The sequence below is a fragment of the Rattus norvegicus genome, chromosome 19 (genome assembly GCF_021556685.1).
Source record: "Rattus norvegicus strain SHRSP/BbbUtx chromosome 19, alternate assembly SHRSP_T2T, whole genome shotgun sequence".
In the NCBI taxonomy this organism is placed as follows: Eukaryota; Metazoa; Chordata; class Mammalia; order Rodentia; family Muridae; genus Rattus; species Rattus norvegicus.
In genome coordinates, this window is record NC_141552.1 from 61,742,710 (window position 1) to 61,758,227 (window position 15,518).

Genomic DNA, 15,518 nt, shown 5'->3' on the forward strand with positions numbered 1-15,518 from the left:
CGGTTACGTCACCAGATTCTGTTGCATTGCCCTAAATGGTTTCACACTGGGCTCCTGTTTCCTCCTCATTCCTAGCAACTAGTAATCTACGTGTCATCTCCACAGTTTCTCTTTTCCATGTGTCCACACACATAGAATCTTCTAGCATGTGCTTGTACTGGGTAGATTTTTGTCAGCTTGACACCAACTAGAGTTACCTGGGAAGAAATCACTATATATTTAGGTGCCTCCATCAGATTGGCCGATGGGTGCATCTGTGGGGCATTTTCTTGATTACTGATCGATGGGGAAGCCCAGCCCACTGTGATTTGTGCCAGCCCTGGGCAGGTGATTCCCAGGCCATTTAAAGAAGCAAATTGAACAGGTCATGCAAAGTAAGGCAAGTAAGCATTGTTCCTCTCTGGCCTCAGACTCCAGGTTCCTGCTTTGAGTCCCTGACCTGACTCTCCTCATTGATAGATCTGTAAAGCAAATAGCCCTTTCCTCCAAAGGTTGACTGTGATCAGTGTGATCAGTTTTATTCCAGCAATGGTCGGCAAGCCAGGGCCCTGCTCTATCCAGACTTCCTTCTTTCTACAAGCAGTGCGCATTCTGGATTCTGTCTTAGTTATTCGTGCTTCCTTTAAATGAAAGGAAAGGGACAGGGTGAAATTCTTGACTTAAGCAACAGAAAATAGCATTCTGTGTCAACATTGCTGATGTCAATGGCGAAAGTCAATCTATCTATGGGTCAAAGAAGAAGGAAGACCTTTGCTGCAGGACCTTTGCTGCCATGCTTCATGCATCAGATGTTATGACCCCAGCATGAAATAGGGGCACACTGTTCAGATTTCAGGAGCACCCACAGTTTTGACAGCCACTGCAAGGTGTTTTGGAAGGTGAGAGCAATCTCTATGTATACTCCATCCACTGACAGAAAAGTGCTATGGGTGTATTAACTATAAGAGGGCTACTATTGTGCGTGTGCTTCTAAAATGTGCGTTTTATCATTTTTAAGTCATCCAGCTCACTTCTAATGGTTGTTTTTACACGAATCATATACAGTGATGGTTACTTCTTCCCAGGTTTTGCCATTACACATGTGGTAAGGTTGCTAACCGGTCTTGCTTTCTGTTGCCGTGATAAAACACTGACCAAGAACATCCTCGGCAGGAAAGGGTTTATTTGGCATAAATTTCTACATTAGAGTTCATCAGGAAGGGAAACCGGAGCAGGAACTCAAGGGAGAAACTGAAGTAGAGGCTGTGAGGGAGCGCTGCTCACAGACTTCCTTTTGCTTGCTCAGCCTGCCTCATAATACATCCTCCCGGCCACTTGCCCAGAAGGGCACCATCCGCAGTGGAATGTCCCCCCACATAGTAAATCAAGAAAATATGCCGTATGCAAATCTGATGGAAGCAGTTCTTCACCTGAGGTCTCCTCTTCCCATCTGATAGATTCTGACATCCCTGTCATCTTGTCCCCTCCATGTTTATGAGAGTCACAACTCTGGCGATAACATCCTTGCATTGAGCACAGGCAGGGATTGAACCTTCAGAGATAAAGAGATGGCTCAGTCAGTAAAGCACTCGTCATGTAAGCCTGAGGACCTGAGTTCAGATCCTCAAAGCCCACCTAAAAGAGCCAAGCCATCTGTAATTCTAGTTCTCAAATGAAGGGATCTCCAGAGCTTTCTGGTCAACCAGCCTGGCAGAATGAGTTCCAAATTCAATTAAAGATCTTGTCTAAACGAATAAGGTTGAGAACAACTAAAGGAGACACTGATGTGTAACATCCACATGCCTCCTTCAGAGTAACATGTATACAGTATATACATGAGCACACACACATACATGCACACACATGCACAAGCATGTATGCACACTTGTATGTGTGTGCACATAGACACACATACACAGAGATACAGAAGGGGAATCAGCAAGAAGCAAGAAACATCACTGACTGAGGATGTTGCTGTCATTACATAACCTGATCTAATACAGCTCATACCCAGAGCCATGAGCAGCTTCCTAGACGCTTTCATCTGCACCCGTGACTGTGATTCTACAGTAATGGTGTATAGCACACCGTCAAGACATGATTTAGCTTTTAAAGCTTTATCCAGCCCCCACCTTTGTCCTCTGCATCTCTTGACTTAGATGCTCTATTATTTATTCATGGTTTATTAGGTAAATATCTTCCCCAGACGAGCCCCAGTCTCCCTGGAGTCTGCCAGTTCTTCTGCATAAGCCTCCGGTGTTAGCGATTGTTTCATTAAATTCCAATCTGAAGGATAATCCCTGCTGGAAAATTCGTTCTGTCTTATGAAAGTCTCCTGGGCTCCGAGTCTCAAACCACTAACCAGGTTGCCCTGTTGTTTGGTGGTGTTTATTGGAGGTTATGTGATATCAGGCCTACTCTCTGTGCATTTCCAGCATGAGTCACCCTGTTAAAAAAACCTTTTAGGTTGGGAGATCCAAAATTAGACAATGTGATTTCGAAAAGCCCACTATCTGTTTTAGCAAGGAGCAAGAGTACCCATCACTATCCAGAAGGCCTGGGATGCTACACGACTCAGAGCCAATGAGTTTGCCTACTCTGACCTTTATCCTGAGAAGCAGTGAGTCAGGTGAGGGGCTTGTTCAGGTAGGCAATGCCCTCCCCTGGAAGTTAGGAGCAGGACAAAAATGCTTAAGTGGATGAGGACTTAGGGCTCATCCCCTACAGAAGGCCAGCCTCTAGCTTCTGGCCTGAAGCTCCCAGCAGAGTGTGAAGACCCTATGTGAGTGGTAAGCAGGCAGATAGAGGCAGTGCAGAACTGAGAGCTCTGTAACTCAATTCTATAGCTTTGTTGAAGGCTGACATTCTATCCAACTTCCCTTCATTCAGACATCTCACCTGGATATGGAGCGTGATGAGATTTGTGTGGAAAAGCAACTTCTGTCCACAGAGGTAGACAGGAGTACACAGTAAAATCCAGGAGCTGTCAATCACTCCAGCCCACTAAAACTACTCTATCATCAATTGCCTTTCACCCCACCTCCTTCCTCACCTCCAGCTGCCATCACCTCACAGCGTCCAAAGTACCCCATCTCTACCTGCTTGAGAACACAGTGACCCCAGGGTGGCTCTGCATGGGCTGACTCTTGAACTGGTTGCCATGCGATCCTGAAGGTGCTCCCCCTGACGCTCTGTTTGTAAAATGGGAAGAAGCCCAGAGCCATGACTGGAAATGAAGGAGCTGACCTAAACAGGCAGGAAGAGTGTCTGAAGAATCAAACCAGCATCGCCCAGACCCCCTGATGCAGACAGAGAGCCCCAAAATGTGGACATCTGGCGATAGCAACTTCATCTTAGGACCCACCATATCCTCAGATATATGGCCCCTCAGAATCCTAGCTCAGAATCCTAGCTTTTGGTTTTCAATACTCCCAACAACCCCATGATGAACTCACTCCGAGCTGACACCCCCTTGACCTACCTCATTTCTTAGGTCCTTCCATGGCCATCGAGCTGTTGGACTCCACGCAGATGGACTTCATTCCTCATGTTCATAACTCATGTTTCAACCCTGATCTAAGCAGCTCCCCCCAGTGCAGTGCCAGAGCCCCGGTTCTTTCTGCCTTGAAGTAGAAGCTGTCTCTATCCTCTCTTGAGGCCCCATCCTGCAATTACTGTGGAATTCCACATGTGGAAGCAGTATCTATCATTCCTTTCTGTTTCTTCCCTGTATCCCTCTGAGCCTTATCTAAACATGGCCTCCTTGTGTCAAGGAGTTCCTTTCTGAGGGTTGTCTCTTTTATTTGTTTAAATGACTAGTAAAAGTTGGCATTATAGAAGCATTCCATCCCAGTTTGCAGAAACTAAATTTGACCCAACTAAATTCCCCCAGCCCATTACAGCCTAAAACATGTATAAGGCTCCACAATGAATGCGTAAGTGGAGCGCAGACACTTATTAAATTATGCATGAATGAATATAGATAGACTGACTTCTTAAACAGTGGGGTCCTTTGCTGTAGAATAAAATGCTCTTCTTGGTCAAAACACTTCTTTAAAAAAGAACGAGCGATTAATAAGAAAGATAGTAATGTACATAAAATAATTTGATTATAATACTGTTAGCTGAGTTTACTCCACTGACCCTTGGGGAGAGGAAAGCCATAATTTGTGTATTCTGTTATTGCAAATAAGGAGAGTGCTGTCTAAAAGCTGTCTCTCTGCATGTTTGTTGTCTCGACATTATGAAGTCTGTATTTAGTCCTTATTCAAACATACACGATTGATAATCTCGTCATCCACACTGAGGAGTAAGACACTCAGAGTAAATGTTGATTTAATCAGAAATTTTAAATTTGTAGGAAATAGATAGGAACTCGGAATTTTAAGGAGTATTGAATGGGGTCTAAATAGTGCTTTCGGAATTAGAGCTTACCATGCGATTCTAAAGGGCAGAGGGCTCACCTACAACAGAGACAAATGCCATGTGGAGATATAAGGGGCTCCAGGAGCAGCTGACTAACCAGAACAGGTATGAGCATCCAAACAGGTGCCTGTGCTCTTTCAGCCACAAGTTTGGGGTTGAGATCCTCCCTTTGCAAGATCTGGTCTTGTCTGGGTCTCTGGACCTACTATAATGGGTAAAAGAATCTATCCATCCAGGCCATGGGTTCGGAGCCAGGACTGAGCTGTGGTAAAAATAAAAAAGGGGAGGAACTTCTCTTGTTCTCTCACTAGTTCAGGCTCCGGCAGGCCATTGGAACTAGGGCCAATTGATCTCAGTGGCTTCATGCTGCCCCCATCTACTTTCTGACCCACTGTCTGTGAGCCATTCCAACACGGCACCCTGTCAGGCCACCCCACCCTCACTCACAGCTCCCTTGGCTGATTTCCACCATGCCAGGCATACACATCCCAATTCTGTAGCGGGCCTGGTGCATCCAGCCACCATATACTCTCTTGAGCTCAATTAAATTGCCACATGAAGGAATACATCCCAGAATATCCTCTGATTCAATTGATAAGGATATAAACCTCCCTTCTAGATAAGATATAATTTTCCCATCTAGACAACACAAAGTCCTGTACACATCCATCCCTTAACAACAGTCACAACAACCTGTAATGTGTGCAGAGAGGAATCTTAACATTCGCAGCCATGTTCTCTCGGCTGCCTCCTCCTTTCGCTCTGCTTCTCTAAAACGTTCCTCCTGCCCATCCTTCCTTCTCATCCAATGGCAGGCCTTGTTCTGTCCTGTACTTGCCTTCACCTGCCTAAGGACATCAACCTTCGCTGAGTTTCCACTGCATTCTAGAACCGGCTCCTACGTTGCGCAACCGTCCTACAGCAGGCTCCCTGTGACAAGGACCCACTCATTACTAACAGTGAGAGCGTCCAACACTCAGTGGGCTCCCCAGGGCCTCCTGTGCAACCTTCATCCTGACTGTCTACAGGAAGATGGCTTCAGCTTTCTAATGTTATTACCTCCATTTTCCAGAGGATATGGAATAGGAGCTTAAAGTTTTGCATGTGGAGGCAGTCAGTCCACTGTGGCCAGTTCACAATTGCGACTTCGGTCAATCTGCCCTCAGCTCTCCCGCCTGCTAGCATCCTTGCTGAAGTTGTTTTCCTCCAGAGGAATCTAGTCCTTGACAAGCTGCATTTCCTCAGCCAAAGGAAGCATCCCTAAAGGGTACCCAGGACAGCTGCTGATGCTGTGAGGCTGGATGAGAATGGGAAGCATCTGTTACAAGGACCTCTTCTCCCTGACGAGGGCTAAGATCTGTACTTACCTGTAGGTGGAGGGTAAATATTTAAGATTTATTTAAGGAATGACGCCTTTTTAGTAAAATGGTGGATGTAGGTTCTCTACCAAGATCATTGACTTCACTGGCCCCAGTAGTTGGCCAATTCCTGCCCCCAGAGGCTTAAGGGACTGCAGTGACAGGCGGCAGAAGGATTGTGAGAGTCAAGGAGCAGGAGGCTTCCTGGGAGAACTCATCTTCTCGAAATGTGAGAGAAGCCACATCAGCGAAGTCTCGTCGTCACGGCCACCTAGAAAAGGCCTGAATGAAGGCAACACCAATAGCCACGCTGACATGGGAGGGGGAAATCTCACCGCACCCTTAATCCTAGACGAAAATAGGGATCTCTGAGACTTTGAGTAATCGTCTGCCCCTGGGAAGAGCTCCCGGCTTTGTTATTCAGCACCAAGCGGTCAACCCTGAAATAACAAATGTACAAGTAACATTACACGAACAACCCCTCCAGCCAAAAACTCTATACTATCTCTAAAAGTATTAAATTGCTCAAGAAATTGTAGATCAATATACTTGAAGTTATAAAGCGTCCAAAAAAATAGAAGGTGAGGCCATCCGCTGAATCCTCAAGCAGTAAGTGCTATGCAGAGAAGGCCCCTTGGCCTGGTTGCTAGTTCAAGGGATGAGACACTATGGCTATGGCTCTGAGACAAGGGAGAAGCAGGGAGTCTCCCCAGATCATCCCTGCAGCTCATCTGTCAGATCCTCCAAGTTTGCTTAGCTAGGTAGTTGTAATATCCTTAACTCTGGTGATGTCAAGAGGTTTCATGGTGAACATCAGCTGGTCTCGCTGAAAATGTTGGAAAAATATACACAGACATCTCGGCACAGCGCTTCTCCAGGGACAGTGAACAGAAAGTATATGTTAAGTTTTCACGAGGTATAATGGTGGAAATTTACACTGAATCCTAATTCACTTAATAGCCTGTTGCCTTTTAGAAATGGGATGACAAAATGTCACCCTGAGACAGGTTAAGCAGCACTCTGACAGGATGCTCTGTGTGAAATGGCCTAATTTGGTGGTGATAGTGACGGTGCTGTGTAGGTGCAGATCAAACCCTGTGTTTTCTATTGTCTTTTTTATGGTCAATTAAGATAGTGTTAGGACACAGACTTAACAGCAGAGTTGTCTAATGTGACAGACTGAAGCATGCCCTCCGATTCCAAGGAGAGTGTCCCTCTGTAGCAGTGTTTCTCAAGATGTCTTACCTGCTTCTGATTTGGACTTGACTCAAAAAGCTGAACCAACATATCGTGGAAATGGTTTTGTAAACCGTAACGAAGGTATCTTTCTTTAACAGCTTCCTGCCCAAAGATGTCAGGGTGCTTTACAAACTTATCAAAGTGATATACACAGGTCGTTTGAGTCCAGGCTGAAATACTAGGGCCTGAGGGAGCAGGAGTCATTGGTGAAAAATCTCCCATGCCAGGCCATGGGCAGGGAGGAAGCGTGTCCGGCATCTCAAACATCATGTCCTACTGGAGGGCCTTCCTAGTTCTCAGAACTGCAGCCCAGTCTGCCACATACCCCAAGGCGATACTTCTGTGGGAGTGACGTTTGAAGGTTGTCTACCCCATATGTTCACGGCTGTGTAGTCCCTCATAAAGCTGCCCCTATGCTTGGGAGATGACATGGTTGGCAAAGATCTTGTCACACATGATCTTGGCGATTCCATTCTCAATCTGCAGAAGCCCTAAGGAAAAGCCAGGTATGGCGGTACACGCTTTAAGTCCCAGCAATATGCAGGTGGGTAATCCTTGGTGCTCACTGGCCAATCATTCTCATGAATTGCATGCCAGCTGGAGACCTTGTCTCAAAAGGAACAAGAGGGTTTAAAACTAATTGAGGGCTGGAGACATTGTTGCACCTTTAAGAACCTGCGCTACTGCTCTTGCAAAGGACATGGGTTGAGTTTGACTCTCAGTGTCCATAGAGGGTGGCTGACAACCATCTGCAACCCCAGCTCCAGGGGATCCGATGTCTCTAGCTTTGTGTGTGCACTTGGATTCATGTGAACACGCAGGCAAACACGCACGCGCGCACACACACACACATTAAAAAGAAAGAACAATAAATCTTTGAAAAGTCAGTAAGTCTCATTCTGTTTCTTAACAGGCAAGTCAGCTCAGGGGGAAACAGGTTCATGGAAGCTTCTTAAATTATAGGGAAGATCTGTCCACTCTTTTTTTTTTTTTAAAGGCACATTCAGAGCATTGCTGAACAGAAGGATTTTTTTTTAATGTTTTTTTTTTCTTTTTTCTTTTTTTCGGAGCTGGGGACCGAACCCAGGGCCTTGCGCTTGCTAGGCAAGCGCTCTACCACTGAGCTAAATCCCCAGCCCTGAACAGAAGGATTTTAACTTGCTTTTAATAATTTAAATTTTTTTAAGTTTTAAAATGTCAATAGTTTTTTTTTTTTTAAGTCAGGGTTTCTCTGTGTAGCCTTGGCTGTTCTGGAACTCACTTTGCAGACAAAGCTGGCCTCGAACTCATAGAGATCCACCTGCCTCTACCTCTCGAGTGCTGGGATTAAAGGCATGTACCACCAATGCTTGTCTAAAATTTTAATATCTTTAAAAGTTTAAAATATTCATATTTAAAATGCCATCGAGAGGCATTTGAACATTGCTAGATGGCACAGCCATTTATCCCATGGAAAATAAATATCGAGGACCTAAAGTTTAGAGCGACAGAGCAAATCTAATTTGTTTCCTTCCACAGACAGGGTGGAATTCACTGCACCAAAGGGGATATGGGGACCAGCTGTCCCACAGGCTTTGGTAATCCGCTGCAGTAAGGGTTTCAGGTGTATTTAGAATTTATATATTGGGAAGCATCTGTTACTGTTATGCGTCTGATGGTTTATACATAGAGATATGGTTATATATATACATAGCCTACTTCATGCCTTGTCTGCGGGATGGTGACAGCACTTTTATTAATCTATTGAAAATTTTTCATTGCTATTTCATTCTTCTCAGACAGGAGCTAACTATGCAGGATAGGCTAGCCTGGAGCATGCTATATAGCTCAGGACTGACTCAAACTTGGAGCTCCTTGCCTCAGCTTCCTGAGTATGGGGATTATAGATGTGTACCACTACACCGAGTTTATTATATGTCCTAATTTCAGTCTCAAAGTAAGAAATCAAGAGATCTAAAGAATAGTCCCCACTGGAAGAAAAAAGTAGAATGCCAGGATTTATGCTCCTGCCTATCTGTAGAACACATTTAAGATGTTCTTAAAATCAAATGGACCAGCTGGGTTATGTAGCAATCCTTGATACTATATCAAAAGTAAACTCTTCCCAAGTCCAGACGAAAGTACACACACATTATAAAGTGTCTGCTACCAAACCCAAGAAGAGAGATAAAGGCATAAGTGCTTGGTATTTGAACTGACACAATGCAAAGGCTCATGGGAAATGTGGTCCTAAGTGGAAGGAACCCACATGAACTAAAGGCTTGTGGGAAGTGGGTTCTAAGCAGAAGGAAAGCTGAACCGGCCGCACCGCTGTCCTCAGAGAAGGGAAATGGCAGAACAATGGCCACAGGCGAGAGGAAGAGGCTATTCTGGTGCTAGGCAAGGGGCCAAATGTCTCACAGAGTCTGAAGGATGGGAAGAATGGCTTTGCCAGTCTTGGTGAGGGACTCGAACAGAAGTGTATAGCCAGATAGGTGTCTCTGGTAGGAGGAGGATAGAGAATCCCAGCTTAAGTGTATAGAGACATGAGCAGAAACAACTGAGCAGAAACAACTGAACAAACCAAGGACCAGAAAGGACCCTAAAGGACTTAAAAACCTGTAGGAGTTGAGGAAAGGGGAGGGGAACACAGAGAGGAGGAGGGGAGAAACAGGAGGGAAAAGGGAAGCGGAGGGAGGGAGGAGAGAGGGCTGGGAGGGGGAGGGAAGAGGGAGAGGAAATCTCAGAAGCGTGTTGTGATAAATGTGAATTTCTCTAATAAACTCAGTGGGGAAGAGGATCTAAAATAAACAGGTGTATCCGTAAGGGCATAACCCTCCACCATCACACAGGGTCCTAAAGTTTCCTGACAATAACAGATTTTAAATGAGCCAAAGAAAGTGGAGAAAGGTTTGTACCAGCAATTGCAGGCAGACGGACCTGCTGTCAGGCAGGCAGCGCCCTGGTAAAACGGGAGAGTGAATGCTAGCCTGGGTAGGCTCAGGACGCTTCCATTTCCACGATCAAAGGAAATAATCATCACCCCGTGAAAGGCTTCAACAAATATAAATAGGAGAAAATTGGGGCCTGGGATGCTTGAGAAGATGATAAAAGTACATGCTATTATTGATTGAAGCAAATCCCCCTCACAGGAGCAGAAGAATTCCTTCTCAGGGAGACGCCACGAAGCCCTTGCTTAGGATCTAGCAACAGTCTCTGTAATTCCTGAGGCATCATGAAGAAAGAGAAAGTGTGAGGAGAAAGAAGACGGACTTGGCTAGCTTTTTTTTTTTTTTTTCCTTTTTAAACATAGAGGAGGCATTTTCTGGAAGCCGTAGCTCAGTGAAGCTAATCCCCAGCCTCAGCTCATTTCTGATCCCATGCAGCAGTGCATCCTAACTGTTGTCCAGTTGTCTTTGCTCACTCATCAAATGCTGTGTGCTAGACTCCAGGAATTCACTGGAAAACAAGACAGAGGAGTCCCTGCTTGAATGCCCGGTGGCATCAAATAATCGAAAGACGCTTTAAGGTTCTGAGAGGATAAGGGTGAGATTGGGGTCATTGGGTCCGTGAGGAGATTGTCAGGATCCCGACATTAGTGAAGGTGTCTGGCATCGCTAGGGATGGAACCCAGTTCAAATGGCTGAAATGTGATAAGGGTGATGTGGCAAGAGCCTGGGGTTGGGTGTGACTGGATGTTTGTTTATGGAATTGAGGGAAAAGCGAACTTCTAGGTCGTGTTGTTATTGTTATCTTTCTTCATTTTTCTTTCTTTCTTTCTTTCTTTCTTTCTTTTTTTTTTTTTTTTTGGTTTGTTGTGTGAGACAAGATCTCTTACTACCTAGTCCAACCTGGCCTGAACTCTTTGGGAAGCCTAGGGCCCTTCTTCAACCTCCCAAATACTGTAGCTACAACATCCAGCTCTCTTTAGATAGCTTTATGTGGTTTTGCTACCAGTGAACCATTGCTCGTATAAAACGTGAGGAAAACCTCACTCTTTGGGGAAGTAGGAAGAATTTGCCAAATATTAGTATTTTTGCTTAATATTTTATACAAAGGCTTTTTTTCCTTTAGATTACCCTTTTAAAATCCTTGATAAAATTCCCTGGAGAAATTTTACCGGTCTGGATTTTATTTTCTGAAAATGTTTTTTTTAATTACTGGCATATTGTTACTTGTGATTTTTTTCTGTTTCTTTGTTGTTTTGGGCTACTGAGAGTTTCAGTCTCCTCTTGAGTCAGTTTGGAATTTGTGTCTTCATAGCCATTCGCCTGGACTGTCTAACTTACTAGAATGCAATCATTCACAATATTCCTGCATAACCCCTCCTATCTCTGTGAAATCAGGAGTAGCGTTCCCCGTTTGCAGTTATTAACTTGATGGCCCACGCCCTTCTCCGCCATCTTGCTCAGCTCCGTTTGCAGCTATTAACTGATGATCTACGTCCCTCCCGGCTTTGTCAGCCTAGCTAAGACCTGTCAATCTTGCTGATCTTGATTGATTTCCTTTATTGCTTTTCTACACCTTGCTTTAAATATAGACACTGACAAATTGAATTATATCTGGCTGAATAACTGTCCCACACAGGCAACAAATGAAAGAAGGAACCTGAGAGTGGGACGGCTAAGGGGCTGTGGGATCAAGGGGAAGGTGAGCGGATTCTGTCATACCAGAGGGCTGTACCCACAAGCAATCAATGGACAGGACCTGTGGGAGGGTGGAAAATAGTCTCATCGTGTGCCTAAGAGGGTAAGATCTCTGGTAAGCCAAGATATTCAGGGTTCTGGGTTTCAAACTCAGTGTCTTATATATGCTCTCTACCACTTATGTATGTGTATACCAAGTCTTTGTGTGGCCACTACCTTGGCTCCTGTTTAATTATGTCTAAAAGGGAAGATCACAACGTGTATCCCAAAGAGAGAAGGCACCCCACTCTCCTCGGTGTCTAGTACACAGTAAGGATTTAGTGACCATTAGAGGTTTATTTATTTTATTTATGAGTGCACTGTAGCTGTCTTCAGACACACCTGAAGAGGGCATCAGATCCCCTTACAGATGGTTGTGAGCCACCATGTGGTTGCTGGGAATTGAACTCAGGACCTCTGGAGGAGTAGTCAGTGCTCTTAACCACTGAGCCATCTCTCCAGCCTTTTGGTGACCGTTTGTTACATAGATGAAGGGCTGGCATGCGTGGTGTGTTCAGGACTGTATTTGGCTAATCCTAAGCGTTTAGTATATTTGCATAGTCACTGCTGTTGGTGCTCTGCTCTGGAGACTTTCAAAAAGCATTAGGCTAGGTCAGGGTCTTTCCAGCTCAAGTTTTAAGAAGGAGGACACCCTCTTTTGAAGTCTGTAGATAAAGGTGGCCTCTTAGGGAGGGGACAGAGTAAAATCCTTGCTTGCTGTATAAAGCCACATGACTGTGGAACTTGAGACAGTACAGGTGCACTAGCCATCTGGACTCTTGGGGTGAGCCATGTCCTTTGCTAAGACAATGTCCTCAACCCCAGGGAAGAAAGCCTCGAGCACCCGCAGAGCAAAGCCTGTGGGGGGGAATTGCTGGTGTCTGAAGCCGCTCACCCTCCTCTTCCTGCCTTGTTTCCTTTGTTTTTTGCCTACAGCATGTACTCACTAGTCCTTGTCAATCACCTTTGACATGGTTGCTTGTTAGTACCGAAGCAAACTAACCGTGGGGCAGAGATGTGTTTCCACAGCCCCTCCACTCTGCAAAAGGTCACAACATCATAGTATGGGTCCTGTAAGCAGAGTTTCACTACTGAAGACTCGATGGGTGGGTGGGTGTGTGTGTGTGTGTGTGTGTGTGTGTGTGTGTGTGTGTGTGTGTGTGTGTAGGAATGAGCTTCTCAGAACTTCTAAAAACCCTTCATGGGCAAATGAGTCCTGAACCTGAGTTTCTTCTTATACAATCAAACTTGATGGAGGATATCGGATCCAATAAGGTTTTTCTAGGGAAAATGATTAGACGCCAAATTTTTGTAACAAGACGCTTGTGATAGCTCATCTCCATTGTCAACTTGATGTGATTTAAAATCACCATGGAGACAGTCCTATGTATCTCAGTACGTTTCTGTAAGGGCGCTTTCAGAAAGACTGACCGAACTCAGGAGGAAAGACCCTCCCCGAATGTGGGCGGGCCGCACCCTCACCTGACCAGGGTCTTGGATTGAATAACAAGGAGAAGCCAAACTGAGCACCAGCATTCTAGGAATCTGTCTGCTTCCTGACCGCAGGTGCCACATGACCCGGTGCCTCGTGACCCGGTGTCACGTGACCCAGTGCCACGTGACCCAGTGCCACGTGACCAGGTGCCTCCAGTTCCCACCACCATTCCTTCTCTGTCATGCCAGATTGTTAAGCCCCAACAAACCCTTTCTTCCTCAAGTTGCTTCTGACAGATAATTTACCACAGCCGTGAGAGAGGTGACTGAGAATCTAGTCGCTGGACGTTAGCAAGAAAAGACAGCAGTCCAAAGGCTTAATTTCTAGGTGGCAGATTACAGTATGAGAACCGCTGTTATTCAGTCGGTATAAAGACCCCTTCTCTAAATGCTTCCCTTCCCCCAACCCTTAAAACACAACATTTACAAATGAAATGAGCATTTAGATTTAGGATAAAACCCATCCACTAACCCAAAGACTTTGAAGGGGAAAAAAATATTAGAAGAGAATGCTTCCTCAGGTGCCGGTTGTTTGTGGCATCCTAGAACCTTCCGAGGTTTCTGTGACACCACCTCATTACTCAGGTCTGCGACTTCCCATCTGTGTTGTCAATTGGGTCCTGAGGTTATCCGAGACCCATAAGAAAAGCCACCAGCTACCTGCTTTTAGTGCTTTTAAGACAAGCACGGGGAAGCAGGTGTTACCATTACCAGAGCTGAACGGAAGGTCTCCTGCTTGGTGGCACTGCCTCTCCTCAGTCTCTGTGGCCAGCATTTCTCAGAAAACAGACCCAAATCATAAATAACAAAATCACAGTGTTAGAAACATTGAGTAATGGGTGTGGCTAGGGTTTAGAATTTTATTAGGAATGAACTGCCCCAGCTGTCCTCTGTGACTTCATAACCCGCCACACCCCTTTTTAAACTGATAATTCATTTTTTAGGCACTTTGCTATGGCTCACTGATGCATGCCTAAAAATTAAAAAAATAAATACTTTCATTTTCTCCTTAAAAATCTTCCCAGGAGACTTGGAACCGCATGACCAAGATTGCTCAAATGGGTGGATCCCAGCTATTTGTATCCTTTAGGCATCATGCGAGACCCGGCCTCTCCTCGCTAGCCAGTTTGGGCTGAGCGCTATGTGATTCCCCTTGTAGGAGAAGGCAGAACCCACCAAGAGCGCCTGGGTGGTGTCATGGTTGGCTGTTTGTCACCTTGACACAGCTAGACAGAGGGACCCTCAGTTGAAGAATGGCCTCCATGGGATTGACCTGTGGACATGTCTGAAGGGAATTTCATTGATTACTAATTATGGAAGGGTCCAGCCCACAGTGGGCAGTACCATCTTAGAGTGGGTGGGGCTTGGCCGTACAGGAAAGGTAACTGAGCCAGCCAGAGGAAGTAATCCAGTAAACGAGTTACTCTATGGTCTCTGCCTCAGTTCCCGCCTTGGATTTCCCAGTTGGCTTCCCATGAAGATGGAAGGACCTTAACTTACAAGCCAAACAAACCCTTTCCTCCCCGAGTTGCTTTTGTCAATGTTTTAATCCCAGCACCACAGAAACAAACTAGGACATGAGTGCAGGTAGGAACCTCTACTAGCTCGCAATAGCATCCCCTCCTACCCCCGCATCAGGCAGAAGAGACAGAGAAATAGAGAAAGGGCTCAGAATACTAGGGTCTGCTCAGAGCATGCCCAGTGTTGGTCACACAGAAACAGAGTAACGCGCTGTTCGCTGTTCCTAAGAATAACTGCCACAGGCAGGGGCGTAGGCTCAGCACTGCTGGGTCCGGTTGTTTAACAGGTTAGGCTGAACATCAGACACTGTCTATATTCAAGGTCAGACGACAATGTCAGCCTTTTCCCAGCTACCATTTGCTCTGGAACCCCACAATAGATATCTGCTTAACTCCTATTGGTCCGAAAAGTCACATGGTGGTGGTGTCCGCTCTAGAGGCTGGAGCTGTATTTATATCCCTAGCCATTGTGAGGGAAGCAGGTTGGGAGAAGGAGTTTAGGAATGGGTGTTTGGTCCAACATGTAGATATTATACTTGCTCTGTATTAGAATAAACCCATCAAGGAGCCAGACCTGGCCTCAGTCCTGAGTCTAGGACCTTGGCTGACCAGCCACAGCTGGATCCTGTCCTCTCTCTGCCTCGTGGCTTGGGACACTGCTATAGTAGATTCAAGCTTCAGGGCTTCCTAACAGTCAAGCTTGTCTCCTTCTTTGAAACATTCTGTTTGCAAAGGTCCGTTGGTTAGGTCTGAGTTTCACTATTTTTAAAACATTTGACAGAGACCTGAAAAAGTAGCTCCCAGAACCTCTGAGGGGCAGAGCTGACAGGGAGGGAGGC

The 15,518-nt window shown here is 45.6% G+C and overlaps 1 protein-coding gene and 1 long non-coding RNA gene across 3 annotated transcripts in view; one reads left to right on the top strand and one right to left on the bottom strand.

The window, feature by feature from the left end:
- The window catches only part of Cdh13 (cadherin 13), a 1,039,744-nt gene that overhangs the window by 270,925 nt on the left and 753,301 nt on the right, over positions 1-15,518 (top strand).
- Positions 1,143-13,964, bottom strand: LOC120098661 (uncharacterized). The gene is made up of 3 exons (XR_015644201.1): positions 13,871-13,964; positions 5,772-6,202; positions 1,143-1,531 (listed from the first exon to the last, which is right to left on the bottom strand). It is a non-coding gene; the product is annotated as an uncharacterized LOC120098661 (long non-coding RNA).